This window comes from Lepidothrix coronata, unplaced genomic scaffold (genome assembly GCF_001604755.1).
Source record: "Lepidothrix coronata isolate B3197 unplaced genomic scaffold, Lepidothrix_coronata-1.0 Scaffold143, whole genome shotgun sequence".
Classification (NCBI taxonomy): domain Eukaryota; kingdom Metazoa; phylum Chordata; class Aves; order Passeriformes; family Pipridae; genus Lepidothrix; species Lepidothrix coronata.
Genome location: NW_016690323.1, coordinates 1,748,781 through 1,766,477, shown reverse-complemented (window position 1 = coordinate 1,766,477; position 17,697 = coordinate 1,748,781). Strand labels below are relative to the sequence as shown.

At 40.9% G+C, this 17,697-nt stretch overlaps 1 protein-coding gene across 2 annotated transcripts in view; it reads left to right on the top strand.

The window, feature by feature from the left end:
• The first annotated feature begins 319 nt into the window (after positions 1-319).
• Positions 320-17,697, top strand: part of ELF1 (E74 like ETS transcription factor 1) — an 84,288-nt gene continuing 66,910 nt past the window's right edge. Inside the window, exons 1-3 of one of the 2 annotated variants that reach the window (XM_017827820.1) lie at positions 320-390; positions 4,477-4,548; positions 14,562-14,697. The gene's annotated coding sequence lies outside the window, so the exon portion shown is untranslated. Of the gene's footprint in view, positions 391-4,476; positions 4,549-14,561; positions 14,698-17,697 lie in introns of those variants that run through there. The other variant, XM_017827819.1, reaches the window with a different exon arrangement.

Sequence of the window (17,697 nt, the reverse complement as noted above, 5' to 3'; positions counted from 1 at the left end):
GGGGGAGCCAAGGGGCGCCGTCCCGGGGCGGGGGGACGGGGACGACACGGTCGCGCACGGGCGTCCCCGGGTCGCCTCCTCTGCTGCTTCCCTCCCCAAATACAACTCACCCCGGGCTGGTATTCCACACCACCACCTCCGCGCCCCCCGCCCTGTGTGACTGATCTCCCCGCGGTTCTGCGAAAAAAGTCCTGTTAATTCACCGGCTGCAGCTGGCAGCCTGTTTGCTACAGTCACGCACAGGGGTGGAGGAGAAGCCTGCGGAGTGAGTCATGGCTGTAAGAGGCCCTCCGGTTGTTTATGGCAAAAACAGGAGGTGGCTCATTCAACATGTGGGAAACACGGGTTGTAAGAAGTTGCCTCGATCCATCGTACAAGGATAAGGCAGAGGTACCTGTGCATATCACCCTCCACCCCAGCTTGCTGTCGAGCTGCCTGCGAAAGGAGGTGGGAGGTAAAGTTGCTTTTTCCTGAAGGAGGGCTTGTGGTCAGACTGTCATAGCTAGCTGCAGGAGTTATGCATTTGTCAGCATTTCCATTATAAGTGTAGTTTTTATGTAGTTTACAGCTTGGTTATAAAAATATGCACTGGGTTGAAATTTGGTTCACAGCCTCTTCTGCGGAAACATCTAAACAACTTTTGAAATGGTTCTGTTTAGATGCTAAGTGGAAATACATGGAATATACTAGCTTTTTATTTTTCTTTGAACTTTAAAACTTAGCTGCTTACACACGTGGACACATTTACAGCTATTAGTCCAAAACAATTCCTCCCTCTCCCCCCCACCTCGAGTTTTTGGCCTTTGTAGGCATTACTCGTTAATTAGGGCAGCAGAGACTCTGAAGACTCACAAGGTCCCTGTCGCCTTGCATGAGGGTACCCACCTACAGAAGGGATGTGGGGCACCATGAGTCTGCACAACCCTGGCCCTCGAGTGCCAGAACAGTTCCAGTGCCTCAGCACTGTGGACAAGAAGCTGGTGTTAAAATGGAGGCAGAATATGTTAACCTTGCTCCGCGGCATTTTTAATTTTATTTATTTATTTTTTTTACCCTGCCTGTTCAGTTGCTGCTTCTGAGACAGGGAACAAGCCCAGTATTTAGGAGCTTCTGTTTGTATACCTCTGTATATGTACGTCTCTGGACGTGAAACGTCTGCCACCCAGTGGATGTCGCTGATCTCTATACACTATTCTATACATTTACTACCTCTCCGCCCTGCCCTGCCCAGCCCTACCCCGTCGGTGCTAAGTTTGCAAAGGGAAGTGCTCAGGAATTGTAAAAAAAGCCAGGCTCATCTGGCTGCTGCGGGCCTGCGCACGATGATGGTGTCGGTTGTGACGGGATACACCATGTCCTTCCTGGCTGGCTTGGGTGATGAACCAGAGGTGGACCTCCAAGGTGTAGCAGCTCTCTGGCTGGGCAGCAGTGAGAACAGGTAACATGAATGAGGCAGTTATATGCGGAGGGAGATGCAGCTTCATGCCTGAGACAGCTGGAGATTTGGATTTTGCCACCTCTGCCTTTGCCAAAGGATTTCAATATAAAGGTTTTCACCCATATGCTGTTGGATTTTCTCGGAGCCTGGCCTAAGTCCCTGGGATCTGCTTCACAGTTATGCTGAACTTATCCATCTGGAACAGAAGTGAGCGGTTGTTTGCTCTTGACATATAGAAGATGTTTGTAGGTCTAAGTGTGTTTAAAATACAAGTTTTGAGTGTCAGAATTGCTCGCTCCATGTCTGTAACTTTTTGCTTTAATCTTTTCGTGTCTTAATTTCCCATATTAAAAAAACATGGATAGCAGTATCCTTTATCTTACAGATCATTGTAGTTATGAGAACCATAAAAGAACCTGAGAGAGAAGAAATAATTTCCTCTGGGATTTAAAATGTGTGGTGATGCTCTAGAGAATAAGGGCAAAAAGAGGAATTTGTCTGTTAATTATCGCAAAGCTTCACTGGGGAAAAAAATGTGACCGGGTCAGTTGCAATTAGAGATTGATCTCCATGCGTATTAGCACTAGGAGACATTTTTAGTTACCGTAGACCACTTAATTCTAATAATTCCCAAATTCTTCTGTCTTTGTCACATTTTTAATACTGCGTTCTGCAATTTCCTAGGTTTTCTTTCCCTTAGGAAAAGTGCCAAAAAGCAGATAGGCAGCTTAGGGTAGTGTGCGTGTGTCACCATCCTTTGTCAGCTGGATTTCTAGTGTAACACCGAGGACTCTGCTGAGAATAACCAGTGGTGATAGGTCGTGGCTGTGGTCTGTGTTGCTGTACTTGCTCATGTCTCAAGTACCTGGTGCTATTGTGGCCTCCACCAGCCCTGATGTGGAAAGCCTGGAGCCTCCTACTCTTCCCTTCCAGCTGCAGCCTTGTCCTGCACCAGCTCTGGGGGAGAAGTTGCTTATGGCTGTGGGGAAGGCCTACGTTGTCTGATCAGCATGAGGATTTGAGAAGAATGTGAACATGGCCTAGCAAACACCTACTGAAAATGCACACAGTGCAATTTGTTTTTGTATGTTTGACCAAATGCAGGTGGACTTTTCATGGGGGCAGCAATATATGGGCCCCACCCCTCATGTCAGATTTCAGATGTGTCACCAGGAACTGGAAAGGTGCTACAACCTTTAAAGTTTGCCAGAGATACATTGAACATATAGCATTTTCCCTGTTCTTGTTCTGAAAACAGCTCAAGTGTTTCAGCTGAGTTCTTGTAATCACAGTCTGCCTCTTTCTGCACCCCTCACTCAGAGCTAACCTTTACAGCACATGGAACAAAATTTAGCCTGAGGCAGGCATTCAGCTTGGAAAATTTCAACCCAAACAGTCAAAGTCTGGCCAAGTTACAAGCAGCTGGAAGCAGCATATTGCATTGGAAGTGTTCAGCAGCTGCCTAACAGGCGATGCTACAAGCTTCATCAATACTGTCTATATGTTTATGTACATGGAAATACAGTGCTGAATTACGATATTATTTGATAGGTTACCTGATCCACTAACTGTCAGCCAGTTGATTCTGATTTTTTATTTTTATTTTTTTTTTATTAGAGAATGGAACCTAAACCTCTTTGGTTAATGGTATGAATGCCTTCCCTTACTCACATTATTCATTGTTGTTTTCCGGGCTGAAAAATTAAAAACTTTAAAATGGCGCCTCTGAAATAAATGACAAGCCAGGGCTTACTCATTCTGAATCTTTCAAAATGACTTAGTGATTGTTAAAGACCAGTTTACAATAGAACTAGAACAAGTTGCTTCCCAGTGTTTTGAATTGCAAAAAACCACATCTCCCAAATTCCTAAGCTATTCATCAACTGTTCTATTGTAGCAGACTCACCCTATATTGTGTCCCTGATATATCTATTAAATCTGCAGTGAAGTGTGAGTTTAAAACAGTGCCATGGAGTCACTGTGGAATAAATACCACAAACATTGGCAAAGTTGCTTCATAAATCCTTCTTAGTTTAGAGAGGAACTTAGGCGTGCCTTTTTTCTATGGGAGTGCAGCTGTTTCTTGTAGGGTTCCCCAGGGGCTGGATCTTGGTGTAAGGCTGGTTAATATCAATATATTCACTGCTTTTGTGATGATACCACATTGTTACCAGTACATTACATACAGGTTTGTGCACATAGGGAGCAAGTTATTAGCATGCTGTACTCCAAATAATTTTTTTAAATGTTCAGTATCCATCAGAAGGCATTTTTCGTGCAGCCACATATGAAGGAACCAGGACTGTGGTTACATCAGCAGAATAGTCGACTGTCTTCTTTTCATTGCAGTTTTGCAACTGCAGTGTAGCCCTTGGCTGTATAGCAATATAAATATTGCACAGAAGTAGAAAAGTACGTGGCATTAGTAAGATCACAGGAATTCCATATCTGGTTTTGCTGCTCTCACGTGAGGAAGGATGTGAAATATTAGTAAGAGTAAAGTGACAAAAGTGATCCAGGGTTTGGAGACCAGTCTTCACAATTTTAGATTGTACATCTGAGAGGGGAAATGATGCCTGAATATATCATACACTTGTGTAAGGAAAATACGTGATATTTACTTGACCATCCAGTGTCCGAGAGATGAAGTTAGGTATGTTGTACCTTGAAATAATAAGTAGCCATGAGGGCAGTAAAGCATTGTAGTGGATTTGCTGTTGCTGGGAGTGTTTAAAGTGAGATGGGGTTTTCTTCTCGAAGATGTGCTTTGGCTTGCTTTGGTGGAGGACATTTGCAGTGTGTGTGGAAAGGGGAAGAACTGTGCTCCATTCACCTGCATTCTTCCCTAGATTGAAAACCCAAGATTATTTGCAGTGCCTTCTGTGTATTGTAGCACGTGTTGCTACTTTGGCAAAATTAGAATAAAATATCATGCTTCAGAACCTGAATGGTTTTCTCTTGGGTCAGGAGGACCATTTTTTCTTGGTACCTAATTTGACTTCTGGGATTATGATTAATTATTGTGTACTTTCCTCCAGAGCTTCATCATCTGGTGGCAGCTGGAGACAGAATATCGGCTCCTCATTTACAGAGTCCCCTCGTATTCCCAGGTTGGTGTTTCATCTTTCTTTGTTTGGGATGCTGACAGTTATATTCAGGGCCGAAAAAATTTTCCCTGCCATTAAACAGGCAAGGATGTTGCTCACTATTCAGAGGTCAGCTGCTCAGTGCTCTCCCCTTAACCACCTCTCTGTCCTTCAGGCACGCCCCTCCTGCTGCCAGATCTCCTGTAGGAGTGGACAGAGACAGAATGTGTGTGTATGGCTTGGCAGCTTAGTACCCCCGGCAGTCACTGAAACAAAAGTTATGATGGTGAAATCATTTTGTCACGTGAAACATGACTGACTGCTTGAATCAAGTTGAAGCATTACCTGCAATTCTCCTTTTCAGGCAGCTTCGCAGTAAAGCTGAAGGTTTAATTTGGCCTGGGAATTGCACTTCAGCCTAGATGGCTATGAGATGATGTTTTATAATTCCATAGTTCATTCTTTTTAATATAACAAACAGACACATTTTTTTCCTTTGGCAGCTGAACTAGAACAAATATACTCTAAGTGTAGAAGTATTTCTTTCTGTAGAAAATTTATTTTATTGCACCTACTCTAGGGTAAATAGGATCAAAATTCTGATGTTCAGTATTTCACACAGTGGTTTTGATTTGGCTTTTTGATTCACACTTTAAAATGTCCTAGGAATGTTTTAAGGTAACGAATTGCATTTTTTATATAAGATGAGTTTACTGTAAGTTTTCTTGTTGAGGAAAACTGGAAGTCGAGACCAAGTTCTTGTAAATCAGGATTTTGAAAATATGAGTGTTTCTGCTGACTTGGAAATACATAAGCACTAAAGCACCGCTCTCAAACGTGATTTTTAAATACACTTTCCTCATCTGCCCTACTGAGATGTGCATGTTTGAGAAAATAAAGACAGTACAGCCTTCAAGGGTTTGGCCCATATGCCTGTTGCTACATGCATTGGAGTTAATGATAATGCACTATTGATTTCGAGGACATACAGGATCCAACTCGATAACAAAGTACAAATCAGATTGGATCTTTTCAGTTTTTAAGGGCTCTAGTTAGGTTATTTAATAAATTTCTTCTCAAAAAGTGGCAAAATCAAAGAACCAACAGTAACTTTTGAATTCTATTTTGATGTTTCAGTAGTTGGATAAAACTTGGTTTGCAGTCATGAGTTATAGTTTGACACTTTGTGACATTTTACTGGGTTTGTAATATTTAGTGAGTTTGAATCCCTTCCTGGCTGTGAGGTGAAACAATGTTTGAGGCTGAGATTAAAGTTTTCAGCATTGTTAAGTGGCTAACATCCCTTTTAGGGGCATATCAAATTTGAACATAATACTATTAAATGGTTGAGCTATATTCCTTACTGTTTGTATGCTTAATAGCACAAATTGTGTGTATGCGTGTGTGTGACAGTTATGCACCCAGACAACCAAATTAACAAAGCTGGAAATAGTAGTAAGACTGTTACGTTTGTCAGGTTTGGTTTCTCCTTCACCACTGCCAAATGTAACTACAATCAGGATAGTCAAGAGTTAGGTGTTTTTATTGAGTGTATTACTCTGTACCTGCTGTGTATGTACAAACTTTCCATGTGGTCTCTAATCCAGCACATCTGTGGCCACTGAAGATGTAATTTTGCCACTCCCCAGAATTAATTTAATTGCTTTTGGGGTGTGTTTGGGCTCTTTGGGGAAGGGCATGAGCTGGTGGTGGAGCAGTGGAACTGCTGGTGGAAAGTTGTAGGATTCTGCAACTTGTTGCAGACCTTGAGAGACCTTTTTCAGGCAGGGGTGGAATTGAACAGCATCCTGGCGTCTGTTCTGTGCTGTTTAATTTTGTTAAGAGGAGAAGTTCAAGGAGAAATCGCAGAGTCTGTTGTTTTCAAGGTCTGACATTTATCAAGAGAATTACAGCAGATATATTTGTTTTGAGGGAAACTGAAAGAGCGGACTTTGTCACCACTTTAAACTGCTGAAGAGTTGAGTAGGTTATGCTACCCTGTGTCATGGGATTTGGTATTTTTTAAGATAAATGACAGGACAAGTGGTATTGTGGCTAAGAGGACAGCGAGACTAGTCAGAAAAGGATGGTGACAGTAGTTAGTGTTCGTGTACTGCTGTAGGAATACTGACTGATCCAGCCTTCTTGTTTTTGAATCCAACATCCAATTATGTTGTAATAGTAATGTGTTGTCTAAGGAACAATGAATCTCTAGAGCATAGTCCATAGCTGTGATGGTTGCTGTCTTCTTCATCACTCACTCCCCAGCAGCTTGTCATTCTTCTTCTGCCTGCATTTACTGCCCCCCAACCTGCCAGCTGAACACAGGAACCCTTCTGTTTCTGCCAAAATTATTTTGCTTACCTTACCTGGTAAAAATAATAGATTTATTTCCCTCAAAATGGACTGAGGAGCATAGGTGGCAAAGCTGTGGCAGGTTCCGGTGACTGAACCGAGAAGCTGCTGGGGGAAGGGTTGAGGAAATTATTGATGTGTTAGTGGAGATGTTAGCAATGAGATGTATCTGGGATCTATAGAACTGTAAGGCTTTCTCCAGCCTTGTGCTGGCAGACTTGTGCCAGCATTTTACTTTTATGTTTCCTTCTTGTAGAGGGAAATTATACCACCACGTAATTTTGTGCAGAGAACAGGTCCCCCCAGCACCTGCTTACCTCCTCTGTGGTTGTGCTGAGCTCTTTTCTTACATATTTGCATATCCATGTGCTCTGTGCATCTGTCTTTCATTGGATGACTTTTCAAGTGAAATCTTCATCTTGAGCCACCCAAAACAAACCTAAATGGTTTTTTTAGGTTTTCCTAGTTGAATTAATTTTATGGGTTAACAGATTTGGTCTTTAGGATTTGTAAAAGTATTATGAAGAATTTTTCAATTTCAACTTTCAACTGTTACCATTACAACCATTACAGATGTAATATTTTAATGAATGAGTGAACTGGCTTTTGACCATAAATATACTACAGCTATGATGGTGAGAGACAGAAATATACTTTTATATTCTTTGCAAATGACCTTTTGTGAAATTTTTCCAGGACATATCTGTTATGTTAAATAGTTTTCATGTCTTTAAGATTAAATTTACTTTAATGATACTTTTATCATTATTTTGCTCTTTTGGGAGGGGAGTGGGTTAGTGCCTACAGCAGAATGTTGAGTTTAATTCATTACCCGTAGTGAGAAATTTGCATTTCTCTCATCCAACTTAGTGGACATTTGTTTAGTGAAGGATTTTTTTGTGACCTTTTTAAAAACAAAGTGTTACATTTTACTAAATGTGAGGAAAATGGACTCAAATCCGATGCTGCTACCAATGGACTGAAATCTGAACACTGCTACCAAATAACATTGAAGAGCAGTTATCTGTATTCACAGCTTAAATTTTTTTTGCCTTGTTCTTTGAACATTGTGTTTTGAGGAGATGAAGAGCAAAAATTGTCGACAGGCAGTTTTTTTACCTAATTAATGATCAGATTTTCTAAGTGAACAGTAGCCATCAGTGAAGCACCAGAGCTTTTCCAGTTGGATGTGACCAAGAACTCAAGATCTTCCAATTCCTTTTAGACAGTTCCTTTAAGTCTGGGCTTACTTTGTTGTGCTTTACAAATAAGGAAGAAGGTACAGAAAGCCCTGAGCAACTCTGTGGGGAGTCACGTGCTGTTGTTAGCTGGGCGTTGGTGCCAGTGATCAGATCCGAGCAGAAAGTTATGGGGAAAGTGAGGCAATAAGGCCCCATCAGGGACGTGGGAAAAAAGAGTATATGAATTAGCTCCCTGCCACCAGCTCTATTTTATCTCAGTAGGGATTTTTTTTTCCAGAGGATTTCAGGTCTTTGGGTGTTTAATAAAAGTGAAAATAAATGGGTGACGAGTAGTCATCTTCTCGGGTCTTGTGCAAGCACAGCTAGCAGAAGTGTATTTCTGCTCTGCTCAGTGCAAGAAATTGTGTGTATGAACAAGTGTTCAGAGTAGGTGATTCTTCCCCTCTGTGCAAGATCCCACTTGGAGTGCTGCATCCAGCTCTGGGGTCCTCAGCAAAAGAAAGACATGGACCTGTTAGAGCAGGTCCAGAGGAGGGTCACAAAAATGATCAGAGGGGCTGAGGCACCTCTCCTACGAAGACAGGCTGAGAGAGCTGGGAGAAGAGAAAGCTCCTAGGAGATCTTATCATGGCTTCCGAGTACCTTAAGGGGGCTTATAAAAATGAGGGAGAGGGACTTTTTGTGTGGGCAGACAGTGGCAGGACAAGGGGCAGTGGTTTTAAAATTAAAGAGTGTCAACACAACTACTGAATAATTATATGCCGTTTCCCCCATTCCTCTGTTTTGTTTTGTCAGTGTAGATTAACATGTCTGTGCTGTATTAACTCTGGCCTGCAGATCTTCAGATCAGATCTTCAGCCTGCTCTTTTCTGCCTATAAATGTGAATTGTTCCTTGGGCATTGTACCTGATGATTTGTACCCAAAGCGTGGTGTTCTGTCCTCTGTTTTCTCCCTGCATAGTATCCAGCTGCCATTTCAACAAAAGTGTGAATGTGCATTTTCTGATGATGCAAGTAGCGTTTTTCTTGTTTGCTATCTGGTGTTGCTAGTTGCTAGTTTTTGTAGCATTTAATGCTACGAGTGAGTTTTTTCAATGTGTTGTGTAATTTTGCTGCAAAATTCCTATACCTCCAGATCTGACTTTTGCCCCAATGGTGCACAAATGATATACTTGTGTAGCTTTGAAAACATTCACTGGATAATGTAATATACTTGACTAGAAAGGGGAAATTTATTATATTTTAGTATTTTAAGGGAAAAGTAGTATATTTTCAGAATGTAAGTAGAAATAATGTATCTAACCCTGTTATAATCACCTGGAACCACAGGATACCTGGGGTAGATTATTTGGGATCTTCTGGGGAAGCGACAGCCTGCTGCATGCGAGTAAGGATTAGCAATAAAAGAGTTAAATGACGCTTGTTTAGGGCAGAGGAGTTCCATTTTCTCATAAAACAGAGTAGCAGGGAGCAAGCTGCTCCTAGCTTGTGCAAAGCAGCAAGGGATCATACCCTAAAACCAACAGGCCCGAGGATGAGGACAATTAATGGAAAAACCCCAAAAAAGTAATTTTCTTTACTCTGTCCCCTTCCTGAGTGAGCTCATTGACTGCTGTCTTAAGGAAAGTTGTTTTAATTATTGTTATTCTGAATACTGAAATTAAATTAGTTTGATGTTACTCTTCAGTTACTCACACAGGAAGGCTTCTGTGACCACAGTCACAAGTGGTATATTTTTGTCTGATATGCAAAGCTGGAAAACATTTCTAATGCATCTTGCTAAAATGGGGGAGCATTAAAAGGAAAAGTTCAAGAAATAAAATTAGTTACAGAGAAGCAGTGGATGAAACACTCTGAATTTAGGCTGCCATCCTAGAATGTGAGCACTTCCTCAAATTAGGTATCTGTCCCTTGATGGTAGAGGGATATGAAATCAGTCTACTGCAGTGGGATGTTTTCCAGAGCACACATATCTTTAAAGCTGATGGACCCTCATTATATGCAGGACAAAATTGATTATAGGGTTAAACATTTATAATGAAATGCTACATGGACAATATTAGACTGAAATAATAAACATAATATAGTACTTTGAATGGAGTCTCCATGACAGGTTACTTGAGGATAATAGAGCTCCTTCCATTAATAACAGAATGACCTCTTAGTAGAAAGCAGGAGGAAAATCACATCTGTGAAACCCTGCCTCCCATAACGTCTTCTTGTTTTCTTAGCCTCTGGTTCCCAGTTTTGGTTTTGGGCTACCTAAACCACAAAACCAAGAAAGATGATTCCCAAGAGGCTTTTGGAAAACACATCACAGTAGCACCAATTCTCTGGAACCAAACTTCCTTGCCTGCATTCAGTGAAATCTTCTAGGATATGTTTGACTACTGTACCTCACCTTTATGGGCAAGTGACAATAGCAGAGGTGATGGGTTGGTTTCTTGGAGTGACCCACAGTATTTTAATCTTACAGGATTTGCTGGTAGGACTGCTTGTCTGACTGAAGATGAGCATAGAGATGGAAGCTGCTGTTTTTGCGACTCAAAATGTGGCTGAGAGATCAAAATGTTGGCCTTCCAGCAGCCAGTTCACCTTCCCTGCAGTGCCAACCTCCCCAATACCCCTCCTTTTTGTGTCCTATGGTTTTTATTGTTTTCTCTCTTCTCCATGATTTATGTATTCACCAATTGGTTAATGTAGCATGTATTTGGATAGGTAAGCCTGTTACTTAAAGTATTATTTCCTGAACAAGCAAGTAACCGGGTTGTGTTTCTAGCTAACTGTTCTTTAATAGCCAGGTCTTTACCTGAGTGAGTTGCAATGAAAAATTGATTCATTCAGATGAGCTTACTTTTTTGCACAATTTATTTTCTTTCTCCTGCCTCTTCAAATTACCACTTTTATCTTTTTCCATTAATTAGAGCAACTGGAAGAGCAGTAATAAACATGCTTTGCTTCTCTTTGTGTTCACATCCTGAGTAGTGCAGAAAAATACCCTGTTGCATTCTCGTAAGCATCTAAAATATTTGTGGAACTCTAGCTCAACATTTTTCTAAAAACGATGTTTATCTGGATTTCCTTTAATTCCATGTATTTGGTCTGCAACCATTACAGGGAGTCAGCACAAGTGTGTGAGGTAGCCAGTGTGGCCTGCATAGGGTGGTAGGATGGAAAGGATAACAAAAATGGGAATAGAAGCCAGCAGTTTTTCATCTGACTGGAGCAGTGGAAAACCTTGCAGCAACCACACCAACAAGTGCAAATACTGGAAGCTCTTTTTGTTATTGTCTCAAACACAAATGTGAATAAATAATTCCCTGGTACTTCTTTAAGATATCAACAATAATTTCCTGTAGCATGGCTGACTTTCTGGGACTGCGCAGCCTCTGCAAAAAGTATTTAAAAAAAAAAAAAGAAAGAGGCAGCTGCAGAAGTGCAGCTTTGGGTCCAGAACTGTCTAGCTAAGGGCGGTGCCTGGCTGTTCTCTCTCAGGAGAGGGTTTGATGGGGAACATTATGATCCCTCCCCCCTTCCCTCTCCTCTCGCTCGGTATAAAGGCCAAACAATAACAGCAACACTAACAGCACCGTGCTCTAACTTTGGCGTGTCTGTGTGCTTGTCTCTGGGTGTACCAAATACTTTGTCTGTGATTAATAGCATTTCTTGCATAGAAACTTCTACAAATCTCAGCTTCATTCTTGATTTTTATACTGATAAATACAGATATTAAAAAATCCAGTGTGAACACTGTTGTTTTTTTTTCTTTCTTCTTCCCAGTATCTGTTTATTATTCATGAATGTGTTGCAACATCCAAAAATGTAATGAGTGACTCACAAAATGAGAAGAGGAAAAAATAAAGTTATAGCTTTTTAATGAGGCTTCCTCGGTCAGTTAAAAAGTGTCCCAGTTAAGAAACCACTGACTATATAAAACCCACCCAATACTTGGTTTTATCTTCCTTCTGGGTGTATTTACAACATAGTTTCACTTGGTATATATTTATCTTCATTCATATGCCTGATTTTTTTTTGTCTTGTATCAGGGATTACAACATTCCGACATTAAAAAGAAAAACCACAAAACAACATATTTACAAATGGTTCTGGATTTTTCTGTGTGTGTGTGTAAGAAAGGAAAAGAGCAAAGGCTAAATTTATGACTATGGTGTAGTAACATCTATAATAGTTTCAAATTGAGCTTTTATTCTTAAAAACTATCCTTGCAAGGACTCCAGAGCAAATAAAACCATCCTGTTAATGCAACACAGCTATACACAGGAGTATACTAGTGGGGGATCTGAAGCTTGTGGGATTATGTTCAATGCCATTCTGCTTTAAGAATCAAAATTGACTTTCTTTATGGAAAGATTGTTTCTTACTCTTGGAAAATCTAAACTTTTCTTTCTTTCATGTGTTTTTGAATTTTAGCAGTATTTATCAATTTTACTTCATGCCTTGTATCCCCTCACCTTTGTGTCTTTCTTGCACAATAGCGGGAAATCTGTATATTCTTAAAAGCTTTTTTTTTCAGTGCAAATCTATAGAAATAGATAGGCAGCCTAATACTTGTCTTTCAAACCAGCTGTACATCCAAGTGATCATTTCCTTTGTAAAGTTAAGGGTCTAGAGTAATCTTACTGCAGTCAGGCTTGCATAACCTTGTATATTATTGTATATGATTTTAAAGGAATTTTCAGGGCTGGCACATGTACTGCATGATAATTTGGGAAAAAACCATGATATTGCTATGCCCTTACTGGTTCTCTTGGGATATTCAGTAAGTATTACCATATAAAAATGAGTTCATATTAGCTTTGTTTTGTTGCAAGTATGTTATAGTGAAGTGTTCTGTACATAAAACAGTGTTGCCTTTACAGTGCAAAGCTATACTTGGACCTTAATTAGAGCAATACTATCTTCTGCCTTGTTTCAGAAATGGTTTCTGCCTTTTCAGGCATTAAGGTCTTCTAGATTAAAAAAATAAATTCAGATAGAGTTATCCATGTGTTGGTATACAATAAATTTCTCTGTTCATTTCCTTCTGATTAGTCGCCTTATTTGTTGTAGGGTCCATGCTGCAACAGAGTCTGGAAATGACAGTCAGAGATGTAAGGAATGTTGGCCTTTTTGTTGGCCAGTTTAGTGACTCTGAATGAAGAACTGGAGAGTAGCAAATTATTAGTGAGTTGGATTTCAGGATACAGGAGTTTTAGCTGCCTGTCTGACTGTGGTTAATGATAAGATTAGGTGAGGCATGATGATTTCTCCTGTCTGTCATCTGAGAAAAATGGGTAACGTTGCATGTATTTTGCAAATATTTTCAGATCATCATTAATTACTTTTGTTTCATGATTTTTGTGCAGTCTAAAGCTCAGTGAGAGAAGAAATATAGGATATAAATTTGTCCTGTCTTTATTTTAATTTCTTTGCATGACTTGCCTTAGAGCTGTGGGTTTATCAGTGTGACTTCTGTCATACCTACTGGTAGGGGTATTTATAGGATGTTAAGTGACTTCCAGTGCACTGTCCAAAATAAATGGGGAAGTAGCTTGCAGAGGGAGGGCAGAGCAAGAGCTAGCTCAGATCTGAAAGCTGTGGGTTAAGCAGCACCCGTCCTTCCTCTCTGTCTGAAGCATCCCCCAAGTAATGTGCCTTTTTTTTTTTTTGTGACTATTGTGCAAACATGTGAGTCTTAGGATGAAAATTTACCTGAGTGGTGGCCCAGACTAGTAGTTCACTACCACCCACAGAGGAAGGTCCCATGTCCTTTGCTGGCAGTGCTCATCACAGTCTGAGCTGGTTCAAGAGCAGCCAGTGTTTCCCACCCACCCCAGTCAGCTTTCTGCCACAGTAATGCGTTTAATAAGATCAGTGGAAGGTTTAACAGGTACCACATGGACCAGAACTGGTGCAAGGAGAGGATGGAAAAAGTGTGGTTGAGGTTGGCAGAGAAGTGTTAGAGAGGAGCTGGAGCCTGCGGCTTCTGGATGAGAGTAGATCAGAGATTATCCTGTGTCAGAGCTGTATCTACTACCTGGATTTTTGCAGTTCTTTCCCTGTAAAGGTTGCTTGTCAGTAGAAAGGAGAATATACCCACATGTTAAACCATTCTCAGAAATACCAAGGAGCATTACTTCTCAGCGGAGGCAAACCTATAACAAAAGGAGGAAGGAAGGAACTTGAAAGAGCGAGGAAAAGTGACTATATAAGTAGATTTTCCTGGAGGCTTGTCATCACTGAGATGTGACCTAGGAATACCTTAGAGATGATCCAAGAAGAGTTTGTGCAAGGCTGTACAAGGTCAGAGGTTTTAGCTGCGTGGGATGTTGCTGTGTAGCCACCTTGCCAAATCTGCCCTCACTAGGAAACTGTGGAGGCAAGGTTCAAAGCATATAATGGATGAGGTTAAAGTTGCCTGGTGCTTGGTTGTGAATTAATCTAATTTTAGACACCTCTTTTGCCCCTTCTGGTACCAAGGCATAATTTCTGGAGGCTTGTGCAACCACAGACTTGAGAAACACTTCCTTATATATTTGAAAGAAGATGACATTGACTATCTGAAGGATTCCAATTAAGCACAGGATGGCCAGGATACTTTCCCTCTCAACTTTTGGTAAGTGTAGTGATATTTTCATATGCACTTTGTTTGCTACCACCTTTCCTTTCCTACAATTCAACTCAAGTTGAGAAGACCAGCACAGTGAAAAAGTAGACTGCTTTCTCTCAAATCATTGTGCTCTACTTTCAACCTATACTCAGCATGCACTAAAACAACAATGAACCATACTTTTAAATTGCAAATTAAGAACTGATAGCTGCATGGGATGCACTCCAGGTACCTAAAACCCTGAGTTCTACATTTCTTCTTTGAGATGCTTTTTTATCAAAATCTCTGGAAATGTAAATCTGTAGATGGGAAACAGTTGTCTTAAAAATATCAGAAGTGTATGGTCTGAATTCGTGATTAAGTTGTTAAATAACACAGTTACAAGAATTTTTCTGTACCTAATGTCCTAGCAGAGACTTTCCTTGGGGATAGGAGTAATTTACCTTATAATTTCCTGATGCGATTTCTTTGTGTCTAAATGTTTAAGTCATTATGCATCTGGCAGCATTAGAAACCCACAGTAGTGTTCCTCTGTGTTTTATGTGGCACCTACCACAGCAGGAGGAGCTGGTCCACAAACCCAAAATACCAGGACAGTAACGCCGTGATAGATGTATATTATATTTATGATAATAAAATGTGGTAGCAGTGCTACTGGTGTTTCTTGGTGACTTGGGTGAAGGCTGGTTCAAGTGTTGTCCTTCCAACACAAACAGTGTGATCTTGGGTGTATCCATTGCTCAGGTGTTCTTTCCTGCCATGCTTGTGAATGGGATTATTAGAATTTCCTTCCTACAGGGATGCTTGAGATTAAATATTTTGCAAAGCTCGAGATACTGGGATCCTACAAAAACAAATGCAAAACAGAAGTTCCTTAAATCAGATTTTTATCCAATCTTGAGGCAGACTTTGATGAGGCCCCAAGCCTGTGCAAGTTGATTGTATGAGCCTGAGCTGAGAGCAGGGTGGTGAGATCTCCTCTTGCAATACTGGAAAGGAGTTAACAGCATCTCAAGCTGCTTTAGGAATGGTACCACGGGGTTTCACATAAACGGGGGCTTGGTAGGGCTTCTCATGTCGTGAACTTGTATAGAATATAACAGAAAAATAAAAACCAAAGAGCTTTTAAATTTAATTTTTCTGTTCCCTTCAATACAAAACACTATTTTCTCCTCCCCACCCCCCATGCAAAAGTGAAAGCTGAGCGCAGTCACAAACCTCCCTCTTGGCTTGTTTTTATGAGACTAAAATGTATCTTTCACATGGGGCAGGAAACCTCCAGTGCATATCATTCTGGTCTGTCCTCACATGGCTTCAGAGCCTCATGGTGCCCCTTGTGCAAGAGTGCTGCTGTAGTTGGCTCCTGTGCCTCCTGGTGATGCATCCAGTCCCACCCCATCCCATCCTATCCCATCCTTGCAGACCTATAGGTTTCAAAGCCAGTTACAAAGGAAGGCAGTGATTACCAAACCAGGGTGTAAAAAGAGAAGCAGCTTGCCTGGTGTCATGCTTGAGGCCAGCAGAAGTGAGAGCTACATCCAGATCTCTGCTACCCCAAGCCTGCTTGGCTGCAGTGCTCCCCTTGGGGGTGTGATTTGGCATATGTTTCTCTGGGAGCTGGAGCCATTGAAAATGTGAAAACTGTAGTATGTATTATTTATTTATTTGTCCAGTCTTAACTTTTCTGCTGCTGGGTTTTACTCTCTGCCACGCTGCTCGGCTGCACAAATATTTGCTCTGGGAAACAGTGGGAGGAGTAGCTCAGTGTGATGAATATGAGACTGGGATGGAGTAGAGGGCTAAAGCTGTTTAAATTGGCTTAAGCTGTGCTGTTGGTCAGTGTCTAACTATGTCTTTTGGGCAAGCAGTGATTTAAGTTTTGTGGAAATACTCATCCCAGCAATGGGCAAGGTCACTTATTCTTCAAGCCAAAATTATAATTATCAAGAAACCTGATGCGGTTCCAGGGATGAACATCCACCTGCATTCTCTCTTGCTAAATATGTTTACATTTAACATATGCTTTTAAGAAAATATGGCTTCCATATTTAGCTTAGAAACAGCAAAATGTTTTCATAGCTTGTGCTCATACATCTCTACTAAATGATTTTTTCAATTTAGTCGATTGCCTGGATAAGACTGTGTTGTTTCTTTCCCCTCTAAAACATAACTATTAGACTTCCTTTAATAATTAAAATGGCACTCTCCCAGTGCCACTGTTACAGTTCCTTGTAACTGCTGGTTTGCACCTGGGTCAGATTTCTTCCTTCCACGCCCCATGATTTCCAAAGGGTTTTGCAGCACAAGAAAAAATGCTTTTAGGTGTAAGATTGGATTAGTCTTAAGTTGTTGGAGAGAAGGAATATACATCTGTTGCAAGAGGGGGAAAATATATAGGGACTAAAGTAACAATGCAATGTTTCCTCCTCATGGTTTTTTTTCATCTGAGAAATACAAATGAAGACATTTTGAGCTGTAGTGAAGATACTTTAGTAATTGATACCTTTAATCAGTAAGTCATAAAAAAAATGTGCTGCTGCTGCTTTTTCCAGATTTTCCACTAAAGCAGGCTGCAAAAATAAGATAATAAACTACAGCTAATAAAATCGTACGTGGGTAGTTGCTCTTTAAACAATAAACTGGGACCTAGTACCAAGATCAGTATTTACAGAACCATAGTGCTGTCTACTCTCTTGTATGGTTCCGAATCATGGGTCATCTACCGCCACCACCTGTGTCTCCTAGAGCGCTTCCATCAATTTTGTCTCCGTTCAATCTTAAACATCCACTGGTCAGATTATGTGACCAATACATCTGTTCTAGAACAAGCAGCAATCACAAGCATTGAGGCCATGTTGATGAGAACACAGCTGCACTGGGCAGGGAACGTCTCCAGGATGAAGGACCACCACCTCCCTAAGATCTTGCTTTATGGTGAACTTGCCACCGGCTGCCGCATGAGAGGAGCCCCGAAGAAAAGATACAAGGACTCCCTGAAACAACATC